General features: G+C 38.9%; 1 protein-coding gene across 2 annotated transcripts in view; it reads left to right on the forward strand.

Moving 5' to 3' along the window:
- LOC306876639 (uncharacterized protein) overlaps window positions 1–17,569 on the forward strand; it is a 55,643-nt gene that overhangs the window by 3,376 nt on the left and 34,698 nt on the right. The window contains exon 1 of one of the 2 annotated variants that reach the window (XM_079427968.1): window positions 8,033–8,142. The exons of the other annotated variant lie outside the window; for it this stretch is intronic. The gene's annotated coding sequence lies outside the window, so the exon portion shown is untranslated. Of the gene's footprint in view, window positions 1–8,032; window positions 8,143–17,569 lie in introns of those variants that run through there. 2 annotated transcript variants of the gene reach the window in all.

The raw sequence follows: 17,569 nt of genomic DNA on the forward strand, positions 1-17,569 counted from the left end.
TAAATACCCTCAAATTAAAGCTGACAGTCTGCAGTTAAAGCACATCTTGTTCGTTTCATTTGAAATCCATTGTGGTGGTGTATAGAGCCAAAAATGTTAGAATTGTGTCGATGTCCCAATATTTATGGACCTGACTGTATATCAGCAGAGGCATCAATGCAGTACACTTCATTTAGGCATGCTGTGCTTTCTTTTTTGGCTCCTTGTTTTACATTATCACTATCACCTGGATGTTCTTAATCAGGACTGTTTTTTCATAGTTGTTTTGATGAACTAAAGGCTATCAAGGAGTTAGTGATTCATTCAGTGTGCAGCTTAATATTCTACATCAAGGCTGGTGGAAAAAACTAAATTTTCAGAGATGAAATGGCCACATTGTTGGTCGCAAAACCATCCCTGGCTGTTACCGGGCCTCATCTGCATAGCGTTCATCATCAAACGCACTGAATATTCTGCTTCATAATAGTACCGTGCTTCATGTATGCTGAAAGGGCTTGTTAAGACCCCTTTTGTTGTGTTAATACTGATGCCAATGAGGAGTTTAGCCCTTCCTCCTGTTTTACATAAAGTTGACTTGGAATCAGCGCTCCATTAATTCAATTAAATCAATTAATAAGTACCATTCTGACCAAATATGGGCCATTTCCTGTTACCACTCATTTCCTGAGGTTGGTTGAAACAATTTACAAAAGGTAATTGTAAACAGATGATTATAAGACTATTGAACTATTGCTATTGAAGAACTTGATTCTCTTACCCCAAGCAAGGCAGATGGCAATCACATACCACAATTTAAAAAGGTTTTAAAAGGGACTTTGATACAAAGATTTGATGTCTACAGTTTTTAAACTAAAATCTAAATAAATATTAATATTAACAATTTTGTTCTGTGCAGAGTAAATAAACAACATTGCAAATGATTTTACCACATTGTACACAGCCGTGGAGGACAAGCAACCATATATTAGGAGGTAAAAACACTGTTCATGCTGTGCAAAATTAATGTGAACAGTGATGTTTTGTTTGGACTGCCTACAAGGATATTGTGTGCAGACTATGCAGTTTTCCCAAGCTTAAAAGGCTAATTCTAAATTGATTGTGAATAGGCTAGGCCCCAGAAACATAGTAAGGACATCGTTAAAATAGTCCATGTGACAGCAGTGGTTCAACCGTAATTTTATGAAGCTATGAGAATACGTTTTGTGTGCAAACAAAACAAAAATAACTTTTTTCAACAATTTCTTCAGGCTTCTTCATAAGACTGACACGGAAGACAATACATTTTTAAATAAAGTCATTATTTTTGTTTTAAGGTTTAATGAATAGAGTTGCAAATCTCTGGAAGATTACAAAAAAATCCTGGAAAGTTTCCAAAATTTCTGGAATGTTTCTGAAATTTACTGGAAACTTTGCACCTTTTTGCAACCCTATTCATGACTGATGTCACGTGGACTATTTTAATATCTTTAATACCTTTCTGGACCTTGAACGTGTCAGTTGTGTTGCTGTCTGTGAAGGGTCAGAAAGTTCTCGGATTTCATCAAAAATATTCTAATTTGTGTTCTGAAGATGAACGAAGGCCTTAAGGGTTTGGAATGACATTTTCATTTTTGTGTGAACTATCCCTTTAATTATTATTATTTTTTTTTCTCATTGTGTTGGGCACTTAATAAGAGATGCATTAATCAACAGAGAAACCCATCAAACAGAACCTGCCTGTAAGAATGTGGGTTGGTTATGGTTATATAAACATTGACATGCCTTTAGACTGTCTGGCCCATTAATGGACTAATCAAATTTTCCATTCACTCACAGCACCCATATAGCATTGGTACGTAGCAGCTTCACTGAATAGAGCAGTTGAGTCAATACCTTGTAGTCTCAATGACATGGTCCCATGCACTAATGACAATACATTCCAGCTGTACATGTTTGCAGTCCCCAGTCGTGACTCGCCTGAGGAATGTGGAACAGTTCCCATGCTGTTTCCCAGGCTCAGAGTAGCACAGGAAGTGATGCCAGCACCAGCCACCACTTCAGTACGGCACATTAAACATATGCATCTATATGAGCAGTGTGCCGCACACTGACCCACATCTGACACATTATATATGCATATCCCATTCAGTTTCTTTTCTCAGCTTATAGAGTTGATAGAGATGCTCACATGCACCATCAGTATGTGTGTCAGTGTGTTAAACCCAGCTGCCCTCTCCCCGTATTAGTGTCAGCGTGTATTGTGAGCCCTTTTCTCAGGGTACAATCGATTGTCTCTCATCCGTCCACCAATATTGTCTCCCATAATGGTGCCAAATATAGAATATGGAGCCCTAGAGCTAAACTAATACATTTTTTATGACATCCTTTGCAAATATTCACTTCGGTTAGGCCTACTTTTTAGGGACGCCACTAAATAGCATTATGTGTCAGAGCATTCTTGGTGAATTCATTGTGGTGTTTTTTAATTATCACAACAAAAGGATAACAAATAGCTACATTTTGGTAGGTTTGACCTACTGTATCATCAGTACATTAGTTTTTTTACTTTGGTTTTGAATCATAATGCATCAGAATTTTGCAGTAACCCCTGATATATTAACAGTTGTTTGCTTGGGTTGGCAGTTTTGTGAATGCCGGGAATGCTTTTTTGTCTTTCAGCTATTTGTGCGTCAGATGATTCATATGCAGTACCAAATATAGTCCCACTGCTGCCGAAATAAAGAATCTCATAATGGAGAAGCAAACCTTGTCTGAAAGAGAATGGGGTTTTTTGGGGGTTTTTTTTGGTCTTATGTGAAAGGCGGTCTGTGCTTCAGTGATCACTGTGTGGAGCTGGGTGTATGAATTATTGAGGCTTGGTAGAGCCCTCATAAATTAGGAATGGTGAGTCTTTGGGCAGGGTGACGGCCGCTGCTCTGTGGCCGCTCTGCATCTTGAGTGTCATGGCCACCAGCTTGAGACTCTCTCTCTCTAAGCCCTGAGGCCCATCAATCTCTTTAATGCTTTCCTTTTCCCAGACACAGCCACAAACGCTGTGTATTAAAGATCTGGATCCATTTTGAGCATTTGTCAGTTTAAACATGCTTAATTCACTGCGCTCTGAATTGATGTTTCTTCAACCGAAGGCACTTTTGTGTCCAATGGGTCGATTTGTATTAAAACTTTGTGGTCACAATACAACTCTGAACCCTGGGAGGTCATGGGAAAGTTTTTTTTTTTTTTTTTTAATATACAGGTGCTGGTCATAAAATTAGAATATCATGAAAAAGTTGATTTATTTCAGTAATACCATTCAAAAAGTGAAACTTGTATATTAGATTCATTCATTACACACAGACTGATATATTACAAATGTTTATTTCCTTTAATTTTGATGATTATAACTGACAACTAATGAAAGTCCCAAATTCTATATCTCAGAAAATTAGAATATTGCGAAAATGTTCGATATTGAAGACCCCTGGTGCCACACTCTAATCAGCTAATTAACTCAAAACACCTGCAAAAATCTCAGTCTAGTTCTGTAGGCTACACAATCACGGGGAAGACTGCTGACTTGACAGTTGTCCAAAAGACGGCCATTGACACCTTGCACAAGGAGGGCAAGACACAAAAGGTCATTGCTAAAGAGGCTGGCTGTTCACAGAGCTCTGTGTCCAAGCACATTAATAGAGGGGCGAAGGGAAGGACAAGATGTGGTAGAAAAAAGTGTACAAGCAATAAGGATAACCGCACCCTGGAGAGGATTGTGAAACAAAACCCATTCAAAAATGTGGGGGAGATTCACAAAGAGTGGACTGCAGCTGGAGTCAGTGCTTCAAGAACCACCACGCACAGACGTATGCAAGACATGGGTTTCAGCTGTCGCATTCCTTGTGTCAAGCCACTCTTGAACAAGAGACAGCGTCAGAAGCGTCTAGACTGGACTGCTGCAGAGTGGTCCAAAGTTATGTTCTCTGATGAAAGTAAATTTTGCATTTCCTTTGGAAATCAAGGTCCCAGAGTCTGGAGGAAGAGAGGAGAGGCACATAATCCACGTTGCTTGAGGTCCAGTGTAAAGTTTCCACAGTCATTGATGGTTTGGGGTGCCATGTCATCTGCTGGTGTTGGTCCATTGTGTTTTCTGAGGTCCAAGGTCAACGCAGCCGTCTACCAGGAAGTTTTAGAGCACTTCATGCTTCCTGCTGCTGACCAACTTTATGGAGATGCAGATTTCATTTTCCAACAGGACTTGGCACCTGCACACACTGCCAAAGCTACCAGTACCTGGTTTAAGGACCATGGTATACCTGTTCTTGATTGGCCAGCAAACTCGCCTGACCTTAACCCCATAGAAAACCTATGGGGTATTGTGAAGAGGAAGATGCAATACGCCAGACCCAACAATTCAGAAGAGCTGAAGGCCACTATCAGAGCAACATGGGCTGTCATAACACCTGAGCAGTGCCACAGACTGATCGACTCCATGCCACGCCGCATTGCTGCAGTAATCCAGGCCAAAGGAGCCCCAACTAAATATTGAGTGCTGTACATGCTCATACATTTCATGTTCATACTTTTCAGTTGGCCAACATTTCGAAAAATAATTTTTTTTGCATTGGTCTTAATTGATATTCTAATTTTCTGTGATACTGAATTTGGGACTTTCATTAGTTGTCACCACATCTTGTCCTTCCCTTCGCCCCTCTATTAATGTGCTTGGACACAGCTCTGTGAAGCCAGCCTTTTTAGCAATGACCTTTTGTGTCTTGCCCTCCTTGTGCAAGGTGTCAATGGTCGTCTTTTGGACAACTGTCAAGTCAGCAGTCTTCCCCATGATTGTGTAGCCTACAGAACTAGACTGAGACTTTTGCAGGTTTTTGAGTTAATTAGCTGATTAGAGTGTGGCACCAGGGGTCTTCAATATTGAACATTTTCACAATATTCTAATTTTCTGAGATACTGAATTTGGGACTTTCATTAGTTGTCAGTTATAATCATCAAAATTAAAGGAAATAAACATTTGTAATATATCAGTCTGTGTGTAATGAATGAATCTAATATACAAGTTTCACTTTTTGAATGGTATTACTGAAATAAATCAACTTTTTCATGATATTCTAATTTTATGACCAGCACCTGTATATAGATGCACTAGTATACCACTCATTCTTGGGGTAAGTAGTTCATTTTAAATAAATAAATATTTTTGTTTAGCAAGGAGTCATCAGCAATAACATTTATAATGCTACAAAAGATTTCTATTTCTAATAATTTCTACTTCATAAAATGTCCAACTCATTTGACTTACTAAAGCTAATCTCATAGTGTTTAGTATATATACAGTATATACAGTAGTGCATATTATATTTTATATAGATTTGTTGTTGTTTTACTCTTGTTCCAGACCAATAATTCCATCATAAATTATGAATTGTTACATATGTTTAATATATAACATAATTTTTGATAAAACGTAAAAAGTTTGACCACTGTAAAGATGTGAAAAAAATATTAGGGTGTATTGAGATGTATATAATGCTAGCTATGGGATTAGCTTTCACAAGACAGAGGAGTTGGACAGTTTATTCCAAAAAGTTTATGAATATAATCTCCATTGTCATTTCCATTGTAGAATATTATTAACCACAAAACAAAATTTGAAAGGTGGTAGAAATAATGCTGTAGTGAAAAACTCGTGATACTTAAGGAAAAAGTGAAGAGAGGGTGAAAAGTGTGTATTAAATGACTTTATTTTCTAAATGTCCACAGGGCCAGAATTGTCCATAGTTAAAGAAACGCTCAATTTTAATACTAAAATTCATGGTTTTTAGATGGTACTCCATGGTACTTTTAAGAATAACATAGCCCTGCTGATAAATATCCCAAAAATGTATGTTTGTGTTTGTAATTGAAGCTATACAAAAATTTAGTAGTGTTTCAGTGTGAATCAGATGATATGTTTCGCTCACCATATTGCTTCTATTGTTTCACTGTGTGCCGCTGCTTATAAATAGACTATATAAATCCGGCCCTCTGGAGAAGCATTCAAGCTAATGGATGAAGCTATTACTGGCTGTAGTGTATTAAACCAACCCCAACTGAACCACAGGGACCTGTGATTTTATTTTGATCCCATCACAAGTGCGGTTAGCTATTAAAATGCTGAAGAGATACATATCATGATTAATAAAGATAAATTACACAATAAAAAATAAAATAAGCTGTTCAAAGTGTCACTTTAGCTAATGAAAGGCTAGAAGCTCTGAAACAAAAGCTAATAGTAAATTTGAGTCTCTTCAGGGAGCTCTGTATCAAATGCTGATAATGCATCGGTCGCCGACCTCCTGCACGTGATCCCAGTAGATCACTGAGGTATGACAGAGGCAAAGAGGAAATCCCTTCCTTAACCTGCTGCAGCCCTGAGTCCCAGAGATCCAGTGTGCAGGGTTACAGCAGACTGACGGGGCTTGACAGACTCAGCTGATGTCTGTTTAGCGCTCTGATCGCTGGAGGAGCTGAGAAGCATGTGCGGTAACACGGAGGATTAACTCTCTCCATATGGCCCAGCCACGACAACCCCTCACACAACATACTGTAATTACACAGCACAGCCAATATGCTTTGAAAGCCCTCTCATGGGAATGCTGAGGAATGCAGTACAATCCTGTTACTGCGTTCCAGTAGAGATTACTGCCCGTGCTTTGTAATTGAGTTATTTATTTAGATTTGTAGAAATTTAATGTATAAACTAGCTTATTTATTTAGATTTGTATTTAGTTTTAGATGGGTATTATTATAATTTTTAAGTTTTATTTAGATTTTTTATTTTTAAATTTAAATTTTCAAATAATTTTTTAAATTTATTTATTTGTTTATTTATTTAGACTTTCATTTATTTTTCAAACGGTTTAAAACAAATATTATAAATAAATATTAAAAACCTAGACAAACTAGCTTTATTTATTTAGATTTGTATTTATTTATTTTTATATAGATATTAATAGATATTTATTTTAAACAATTATAACAAAAATAGTATGTATTTAACATGTATTTATTTATTTATGTAATTTTAGATATTTTAAAATAAATAAATAACCTAAACTAGTTTTATTTATTTTTGGAAGTTTATTTATTTAGACTTTAATTTATTTTTTTAAATAAATAAATATTAAAAAGCTATAAACTAGCTTTAATTATTAATATTTGTATTTATTTAATTTTAGATAGATATTAATATATATTTATTTTAAATAAATATAACAAAATAACTAGGTAGTTTTACATGCATTTATTTATTTAGTTATTTAACTTTTTATGTAATTTTAGATATTTTAAAATAAATAAATAAATATAAATTAAAAACACAGATAAACTATTTATTTAGCTTTTATTGGTATTTGTTTATTTTTTTATACTTTTTTAAATACGTTTAATTTATAAATATTTTTTCCATTTATATTTATTTATTTATTTTATTAAATATAATATTTTGTTTTTTTTTAGACTTTAATTTATTTTTAATTATTTTAAAATAAATAAACAAAATGAACAGCTAGACAAACTTGTTAAACTTGCTATTTCACTAGCTGGTTTTTGGAGATTCCTGCAGAGTACCGACTCAGTGTGGTAAGCAATTCTTTACTTTTTATGTTCAAATTCTGATTGTGTCAAATCAGTTTCTTCTTCATAACATTACGATTTGGATTAAACTGACTTTCACTGTATCAAACTCAAGACAGAAGACAATGATGTTAGAGCTACAGTTACAACTGCCTTGCTCCGTTAACTTCATGAGTGGATGTTTCACATCAATTTATTCTCGTCTGTGAAGCTTTGCTTCGGTTCACAGGGTTACAGATGCAAAAACAAGGAAAACCCCCTCGAGAGGACAGGTGGGGGGAAAGAGAGAACGTACATCAGGGAGGTCCTTTTTAGTGAGGTCTGTGCTTGAGTGGTTCCCATGCCAACGGTGAGCAGATTGGTGTTTGGAGCATGCTCAGTGCAGAGCTGGCAGCTGTAACAATAGCTGAGAGAGCTAAAGCAGCTCACATGCTGCTATCACATCAGAGTGGAATAGACTGCTGCGTGCGCACTGCTGATTCTGCTGACACGCTCTGCCTTCTCGTCTCCTACCTGACGTTTCTGCATGAGAAAGAGGTATGGAACTCTAGATGGAGATTGGGGAGGATTTTCACTTGTAATATAATCATTTTGCCACTGGTTTATGCTTAAAATTTAAAATTTAAAAAGCTCTTATTTTGTGCTTGTTGAATGGTATGATTTGTGGAGAAATTAATGAACATATGTTTTCTACCAGGATATAATTTAGATCAGTGGATACATCTTTTTCTAATTAGTGTTTTAACAATAATAATAATAAATATGCAGTTTGTTTATCATGTATGAAATTTCTCATGGTTTTTGAGTGCAATCCCACCTGAAGAGATTTCCAGTTTGGAATATGCAGAGCAGACTCGCTGAACAGTACAAGGGAACACTGTGAATATCATTTGCATACTTCTGCTCATGACATTGGACAGATCTGAAGCGGAGGATAGACCTCTGGAGGGAGGGAGAGAAGAACTGAATACATTTAGACTCGCTGCGCTGTCACACGATCCTTCTGTTGTGTGGGGTTGTCATGCCTCGCTGACCCCTTGATGTGACGAATGGAGTAAGGGGTCAGGCTGTTTGGTTGTGACAACATCGGCATTCTAGTTTTTAGTCTGACCTGGTCCACCGCCGTGCACCTTTACAATACACAGGGCACCGGCTCGCTGGAGATATAGCCGTCTGCTCTAATGAAATGCTTAATTGATTTATTGTGTGTTGTTGTGGGGCCACAGAGCACTACAGAACTTGAGCCGGATGTTCAAGACGATCGCCTCAGTGTCTGGCTCACATGGGGTAAAAACGGGCCAGTTTGCTCCTCTGCAGAAAAAGCCCTCAATATTTCATTTAGTCAGACAGTAGAGAGATAGAAAGCGAGAGGGTATCTCAGCAGACAGGAAATTGGAAAATAAATTGATGTGACACCTGCAGGACAACATCATCTCCGTGGAACAGAAAGGTTGGGTGGGAATCTGATGATCTGAAGATTTTTGAAGTTTTTCCTGAGTAGGTGTGTAATTTAGAGAAATAAAATAAAACTCTGTCATTTACTCAGCCTCGTGTTTTATGAAACACAAAAATGGGTTATTTATTGCAGTGACTTTAGCTGTCTGATTACCATCCACTGTCACAGTATAGAAAAGAGCAGCTTGGACATTCTGCAACATTTCCCCTTTTGAATTTTATGGAAGAAATAATGTCAAAAGTTGTGCAAACAAATGTTGGTGAACAAAGGCTTGGCTGCATCTAGGCACTTCTTTTCAATAAGTAATTACTTCAGAAACTGTTCAGAAATTACGTTCTGTAGTATGAGTGTGTGTAGTATAAAATGTAATCCAGAAGTGCAAAATGTATGTTGGCACCAGCGTCAGTTGCTTCACTTCACTGCCAATCAAAACTCCTCTCCCATGGCCTCATGGGATTGTAAAGTGTCCATCAGATGGAGGTCAGTACCCTTAAAGGGGGATCTTTGTATATGTGGTCCATTAGTACTGTAAGGGTACATAATACTACTCTAAGGTATAATAAGGAACAAAAGTTGCCCTTTCAAGGATACTGCCTCAGTGACAAGCTGTTGGCCCTAAAGTAACAATTTAAAAAAAAAAATTCTGGCAATGCAGATGAAGAATAAGCATGCGTAAATAATGACAGAAGGTTTATTTTTGAGTGAACTATCCAATAAAAATGTATCTGTTTAAATCATTGTCTTGTCCTTCTAGGACATCATTTGCCTCAGACTATATGTACCTAAATAGTTTGAGGCAAGGTTCACATATATGTCACTGCAGAATGGGTCTGGTATGTGAGCTGCCAGAATATGGTTTTGTTATCAGCAGGAGGAGACAGTTATGTTGAAAAGTATGTGGGGCATTGGCATTGAACTGCCTTTGTTCATGCGTGATGAATGCTTTGAATAATTATACTGAACGGTTCCAGAGAACGACAGTAAAACAGGATTTTACCATCTCATTATGGATCGAAAAATCTGATATGAGGTTTACATTATGGTTTTGATTGTATATTTTCATTCATAACTCATTGTCCTCACTAAATTTTTTTTTGTAATCCATGTTGTGTTTTCTAAAAAGAGGCTTTTGTTGAAAGTTCTTGTATCCTGTTGCTGGAATTGTGGGCTGCGGTCTCATTCAAATGGTTCCACTTTGAAATTGAGATGATTGTGCCCAGTGTGCATCTTACCCAGTTGGATCAGACATTTTCCTGTTCAAATTCAAGTTCAAGCTTATTTGTATAGCGCTTTTTATAATACAAATCGTTGCAAAGCAGCTCTACAGGAAATTAAGTTTCCACATTATATTTATATATTGCAGAACCTTAATATATTTAACTTATGGCAAAATTTTGTAATTCTGTATGTTGTCTGAGCATTGGCCTCCTCTGAGGTCCTCTGAGGGGTTGGCATGATCTTTTCTCAGGTGTTCGGTCATCTCAGATCATTTAAGGGTTGGATCCAGACTGAAGCTTCTGTAATTCCTAGTTATCACGGGATGTTCATTCAGTGGCAGAAACAGAGAAACAAATAGAGACATAATTAGCGTAGCTGCTGTTCCATCGAAGCAAAAATGATTTGTTCAAGCTAAAGAATAATAATAATGTACATTTGATCAGATATAACTGCAGTACAAGATTATAAAATGCATTATGTGAATGCTTGGCTAAAGAGATGTGTCTTTATTCTAGATTTAAACAGATAGAGTGTGTCTGAACCCCGAACGTTATCAGGAAGGCTATTCCAGAGTTTGGGAGCCAAATGTGAAAAAGCTCTACCTCCTTTAGTGGACTTTGCTATCCTAGGTACTACCAAAGGTCCAGAGTTTTGCGACCTTAGGGAGCGGGTTGGATTGTAGTGTGGTAGAAGACAAGTTAGGTACGCAGGAGCTAAATCATTTAGGGCCTTATTGACAAGTAATAATATTTTGTAAATGATACGGAACTTTTAATAGGTAGCCAGTGCAGAGACTGTAAAATACTGTAATATGATCACATTTTCAAGAACTCTAGCCGCTGCATTTTGTTTATTAGGTCAGTAAACGCAAGTCCTAACGCATCATTTGTATTATCAACGTGAATGTTAAAATCTCCGACAATTAGCGCTTTATCAACATTAACTAATAGATCTGAGAGGAAATCTGCTAATTCTTTTAGGAAATCTGTATATGGCCCTGGCGGTCTATACACAGTAGCCAGAGCAAGAGATAGGAGAGATTTCTTTTGCATATCTAACAGTGTAACATTGAGCAGAAGTATTTCGAATGAGTTAAACCTCCTGTACCCTGTTTTCTGAGTAACACTGAGAATATCACTATATATTGTTGCCACACCGCCGCCACGACCAGTCTGACGGGGCTCATGTTTATAACAGTAGCTTGGTGGAGTAGACCCATTTAGACCAAAATATTCATTTGGTTTAAGCCAGGTTTCAGTCAGGCAGAGTACATCAAAATTATTATCTGTGATCATTTCATTTACAATAACTGGTTTGGGTGCGAGTGATGTAATGTTTAGGAGCCCAAGCTTTAAAAATAGTTTTTGTTCATTTATTTTGCGTTTCTTGATCAGATTTTTTCTAGATCCTGCATTAAATTTATATTTTGACCTCGCTATTCGAGGAACAGACACAGTCTGTATAGATTGGACAACGCAAGTACTTCTATCTTTTAAGCGGGTAGAACAAAAGTCATCATAGTAGTTATTTGAGAATTGGCTTACTAGTCAGCTGGAGCGTAGCGTCCCGGAGATGTTGTCCGACAGGAGTTCCGCTCCGACTCCGTGCAGGCCATCAGCACGAAAAAGCCTAGGACGCTCCCAGAAAAGATTCCAATTATTAACAAAGAGCAGTTTCTGTTCTTTACACCATGACAATAACCATTCGTTTAAAGCAAAAAGTCTACTGAACCTTTCGTGTCCTTGTCTATACGTTGGAAACGGTCCTGACATGATCGTCGTCGCGGGTGGTGTGCTTCGTACAGTCTCGATCAGGCTCCTGAAGTCCCTCTTCAGTGTCTCCGTCTGCCGCAGCTTGGTGTCGTTAACCCCCACGTGCAGCATGACAGCACCGATGCTCTCATCGCCCATCAGGATCGCGGGTATCTGCGCAGAAACATCGAGTACACGGGCACCGGGGAAATAGTGAGTGTGCACTTCACCTTCAGCTAACGTAGCACGGACGTGCCGGATGATGGAGTCATCGCGGAGGGGAGCGAAGCGGTTCCGAGTGGAGGTCTCGAAGAACGGAGGCGGCGGAGGGGGAGAGGTCGTCGCCCGGGGCCTGGCTCGCGTCTTCCGCTGCTGGTGCACCCAGGGTCCGTGGTGTTCCGGTGCCGGAGTGAAGGACATCTGGGAAGATCGCGTCCTGGGTGCACAGGGTCTGTGCAGAGAAACACATGGAATAGAGGTGGTGGGCGTGTTAGCAGCGTGCTGTATACTTACCCTGGACTTGTGAGCATCAGACCCGGAATGTTTCCAGCACGGCTCTCCGCTCTCTCAGCTGGGCCTGCTTCTCCACCAGGTCGCAGATCTGCTTCTCCACGGCCTCCAGCTCCAGTTGCACCGAATGCAGCTCGAATGTGTCCTCGCCTGCACTCAAAGGTAGACACAAATCCGCCATTTAAGCAAGTAACAGTAAAGCAATGGTAATGTGTGTGAATAAAGTATTAGCAATGTAAGCGAGATTAGCAGCAGCCGCGCTGCCGATGCTAATGGGCTATAAGCTAAAAGCAGACTCGAGAAATCTAAATAAAACTAGTGATAACAAGGCGCTCTGATTGGTTTTGTTTTAGAATGCTATAGGGGATATATTCACACGTTATAGAAACGAAAATGGTAGTGTATAAAATAGTTTTTAAGATAGGAAACAGACGATAAAGAATCAACTTGATGGAGCTCAAACTCAAAACACGCAGTCAAAAATCAGCCTGTGAAAGGAGCACCAGCATACAGTAAGCGGAGACGACAGCTGATCAATTGCTGCCCCCCTCGTTTTCCTAATTCCTTATCCCCCTTTCTCCCCCGTCTGTCCTATCCTGCTCTCACCTTATCACCCCCCGATGAAAGCCCATTACCGGCCAAGTGGTTCTGATGGAGACTGGGGCGCCTTCACGTAGAGATCCGCTGCTTTGATCCCTTCTTCATTCACAAAGAACAACAAAGGAGCTGATGTGTGTGTGTGGGGGAGGGACCCTTAGGACAAGGTTGTGTGGGTCTTATGATGTTCTCCCAATGGATGGTTATTAGGGTTCGTATGGAGCTGTTGAAATATGACAGCCACAGGCAGCTCCTGAGGACATCCATCAGTCTTGCTCTACTGAAGGAGAAGCGTGATGTTGTTCATCTCTATCATTTATTTAATGCCACAGCCCATGATGTAGTATAGATTGCTATATTGACTGTGTAATGCATGGTTGTGCTGTTGAGAGCAGAGGTTGCATTACGAATATGATCATCTGTTACTTTGTAGATTATTTGTCATTTAGAAATATTAAAAAAGTTAATAAACTATATAACTAAAATCTTGGTTGACCTACAATACTATTGAAAAGTTTAGTAAGATTTAAAAAAATTTTTTATCATAACAGTGATAGGTTATTACAATATTTTGAATTAATATTCATATACAATATTTCTAATTGTTAGAAAGTATTTCTATTTAAAAAATGCTGTTCTTCTAACTTTCTGTTAGAAATAGAACAAATGTATAATCCTTTCCATAACAATATTAAGCAGCACCACTGTTTTGAACACTGATAATAATGATAAATGTTTCTTGAGCACCAAATCAGCATATAAGAATAATTTCTGAAGCATCATGTGACGCTGAAGACTGAAGTAAAAATATTTCAAAAAAACTTACTGACCCCAAAATCTTTGAAAGGTTTAGATATGAAAAATTATAATTGAAAGTCAAAAATTAACTTTATTTGACCTTATAAAATATTTGGTAACACTTTAGTACAGAGACCAATTCTCAATATTAGTGCTTATTAGCATGCCTAATATTAACATATTGGCTGTTTATTAGTAATTATAAAGCACATATACTGTATGAGCTTTTTCTACAACCCTAATCCTACCCAATACCTAAACTTAACAACAACCTTACTAACTATTAATAAGCAGCAAATTAGGAGTTTATTAATGGTTTGTTAATAGCGAGAATTGAACCTTAAAATAAATTGTGACCAAATATTTTAATGCAATTTAAAGCTCTTTTAGTGTTGTGTTGCAAGTTTTGTGTTCTTGTCTTTTTATTTCTGTTTTTTTCTCAAGGTAAAATTAATAAGGTACAATTTGCTTTTCCTCTAAAGCTGTGGTCTGAGCTAGTTGTGAAGTCCAGGACAGCATAGTGCAGACAGCGGTGAGGGAGAAATGAGAGCTATCAGCGATTCCATGATATTATCATTTTCTGTTTAGCCCATATCTCCCTCTCTCTCTGCCACAGGGCCATCTGCTTCTTAGAGCAATCCTGCCTTATTACAAGTGCTGTTGCCTATCAGCGGAGCTCCTGGGATGTTCTTTGTCTCTCCACCTCTCTCCCATGTTTGCTCTCCTCCCTCTACCGCTCATCTTTCATCGCTCGTGTCTCCTGCTCTCCACACCTAAGCCTTTTATCAGGCTTTTTGCTCTCACCTATCAATCACTTTTTCCTGTCCTGTCCTGCTCTATCCTATCCCATCCCTCTCTGTCCTTGGCACAGTTTTCTCTTGTTATCTTCACAGGATTTCACACTGGATCCATAGCACTCTCTCTTTCTCTCTGGAGGTTGATAAGTGTGAAGTCGGCAGGTTCGTAGGTTGTTTTTGTTATTGTTACTGTTGCCAGCTTCTAGGGCCTGTACCATGAAGCCGGATTAGGTGGCTAGCCAGCTATGTTTCAGCTTAGTTTCCGCCAACCCTGGGTTTTAGGTACTATGAAAGTAGCTCGGCTTTAATCGGTGTTCGTTGCCATGGTATCTTACGCTGCACGGCTAACCTGCTCCGGGGCAGGTTATGTTCTGGTTTAGAGATCTCAATCTGAAATTTGACCAATCAGCTTCAAGCAAAGTGACACATCTCTGACGCAATAAAGCCACTCCTCCAGTTTCTCTTACTCCAAATTAAAGGACGCTACATAAAACATTTTTAAAGATAAAATCATGTGATTTTTAGACATGATTATTTTTTATTATTTATATAATTAGTATACCCTTAATCCATTACACAAGACAGCTTAATTTAATAGTAATTATTAAGCTTTTATTTTAAATTAATATAAACATAGATAATATGCAATATAAATACGTTTTAGAATCAATAGCTGTAAACATGACTGTTTTGTTATGAGTAAGAAAACTTAAATAAGCATTAAGTTTAAAGTTTCATTAACATGCTTTACCTTTAGTCAGCATTCCAGAGTTCTAAGGTGTTCAGGAATATGCATTTCATATGTGTTTGTATTTAGGTCATGGTCACTTTAAGATCGCGCTGTGCTAAATGTCCTTTTACGCGATCCGTAGTTGGGAAGTATTACTCACGCTCTTCATGCGCGTTTCAGCGGTTTGCTCAAGTTTATTTTCATGGCGCTTCAATCGCATCTGTCTACTTCTCATTTCTGACGTAGCATCGTCGGTATGTATACTTTGTTTTGTGAGATTATTCTGGAAGTATTATTCGTTATTTTTGACAATAATTGTAAGTTTGTAGAGTGTAATCTGCCGATGGTTTGAACTCACTTCAGCACGCATATGCTAGCTCTCACGTGTTCATTTGTTATGAGCTACACGGTAAAGATGGTTTAATGACCAGAATGTAATTCACATGTATTTCTTTATTAGTGTTAAATGAGTACAAACAACTATGTAACAGTAATTGTGCAAAGTAGCCTTTATTCATGTGTAATTTGTCATTGCTCTTTTGTGTGTTGCAGTTTCACTATTTTCCTTAACTCCAATAAACCTGTGGAACTAAGAATTAATCTTCAGAGTCTTGGTGTGGGGAAAAAGTTTAGCTGGCTGTCAGGATATTAAGTTAACATATCGAGGACGGCACAGTGAAACGACGCTATCAAGCAAGTGAGATAAAGCAGAACAAGTTGGAAGCTGGCCGACATGTCGTCGTCACACGCATCCAGTGGACGAGCAACAGACCATACTCTACAGTCAAGTGCTACTGGAGCAGCGCGCGCCACCGAGCTACAGGCTACAGAGGAGAGTTTGCATGGAAATACAGCAGCACAGGAGGACCCATACAGTGCATCGTTAAGGACATGCTCGCAAGTATGTTGTTCAGTGAGATCCAGTTCATCGTCACCGGGGTCTGCAGCAGTCAGAGCAAGAGCGAGAGCCGAAGCAGCGAAGGCACGCCTATGCTATGCTGAAGAGGAAGCTAATCTGAGGCTACAACAAGCTAAGTTGGAAGTGTCTATAGAAATGCTAAAACATAAAAAAGAGGCTGCAGCAGCCATTGCAGAAGCAGAGGCACTTGAAGCTGCTGCTGATGTAAAGAGCGAGAAACATAGTTGTGACCTGAACAAAGACTCTGTTCCTTTAGAAGCCTCACAACGAACAAGGCAGTATGTGCTTGATCAACTAAAAGAAAGGGATTCAGAACTTAAGTCATGTGAAAACGGTGACATACAAGCAAAGACAGCGACAGTCCTTAACCACAACGTGTCACCTCCACCACTAAAGCCTGAAGCCAGTCCCTTCTATCCGCAGCAGAACAGTACTGCTACACATCGTCTCATCTCACAACAGCCTTACATCAGCACATACGAAGACAGCCACAAGCCATTCAACAGGACGCCTGGAGATGTTTGTCTACCTCACATCAAGTCCAGCATTGAGCATGCTTCTCTAGTACACCACTTCAGAACACAAAATCATCACACCCAGCCTCCTCCCGCACACCATACTATACCGCCAGACTACAATGATGGCAGCTCATACATAAATGACTTTGTCAGGTATCTAGCCCGCCGTGAGCTTGTGGCTACAGGCTTGCTTCAATTCAATGACAAACCCCAAAACTACAGAGCATGGAAGCGTTCCTTTTTGACTGCCATCAGAGGCCTTATCCTGGAACCGAGTGAGGAGATGGATCTTCTGCTAAAGTGGCTCGGGAAGGAGTCAGCAGAGCATATTGAGCAGATAAGAGCAATACACATCAATCGGCCAGAAGCAGGACTGGCCATGGCATGGGAAAGGCTCGAGCAAACATATGGCTCAGCTGAAGCAATAGAAAATGCTCTGTTCAAACGCATTAACAGCTTTCCAAAAATAGTAAACCGAGATGGATCTAACCTGACAAAGCTGGGTGATCTGCTAATGGAACTGCAGGCTGCTAAAGCTGAAGGAGACTTACCAGGCCTGGCTTTCCTGGACACGTCGAGAGGCGTCAACCCAATTGTACAGAAACTCCCACCTCGTCTCCAGGACAAGTGGGTGATAGCTGGTGCAGCCTACAAGCGTCAAAACCATGTG

This window comes from Barbus barbus (assembly GCF_936440315.1).
Source record: "Barbus barbus genome assembly, chromosome: 11".
NCBI classification, from domain to species: Eukaryota; Metazoa; Chordata; class Actinopteri; order Cypriniformes; family Cyprinidae; genus Barbus; species Barbus barbus.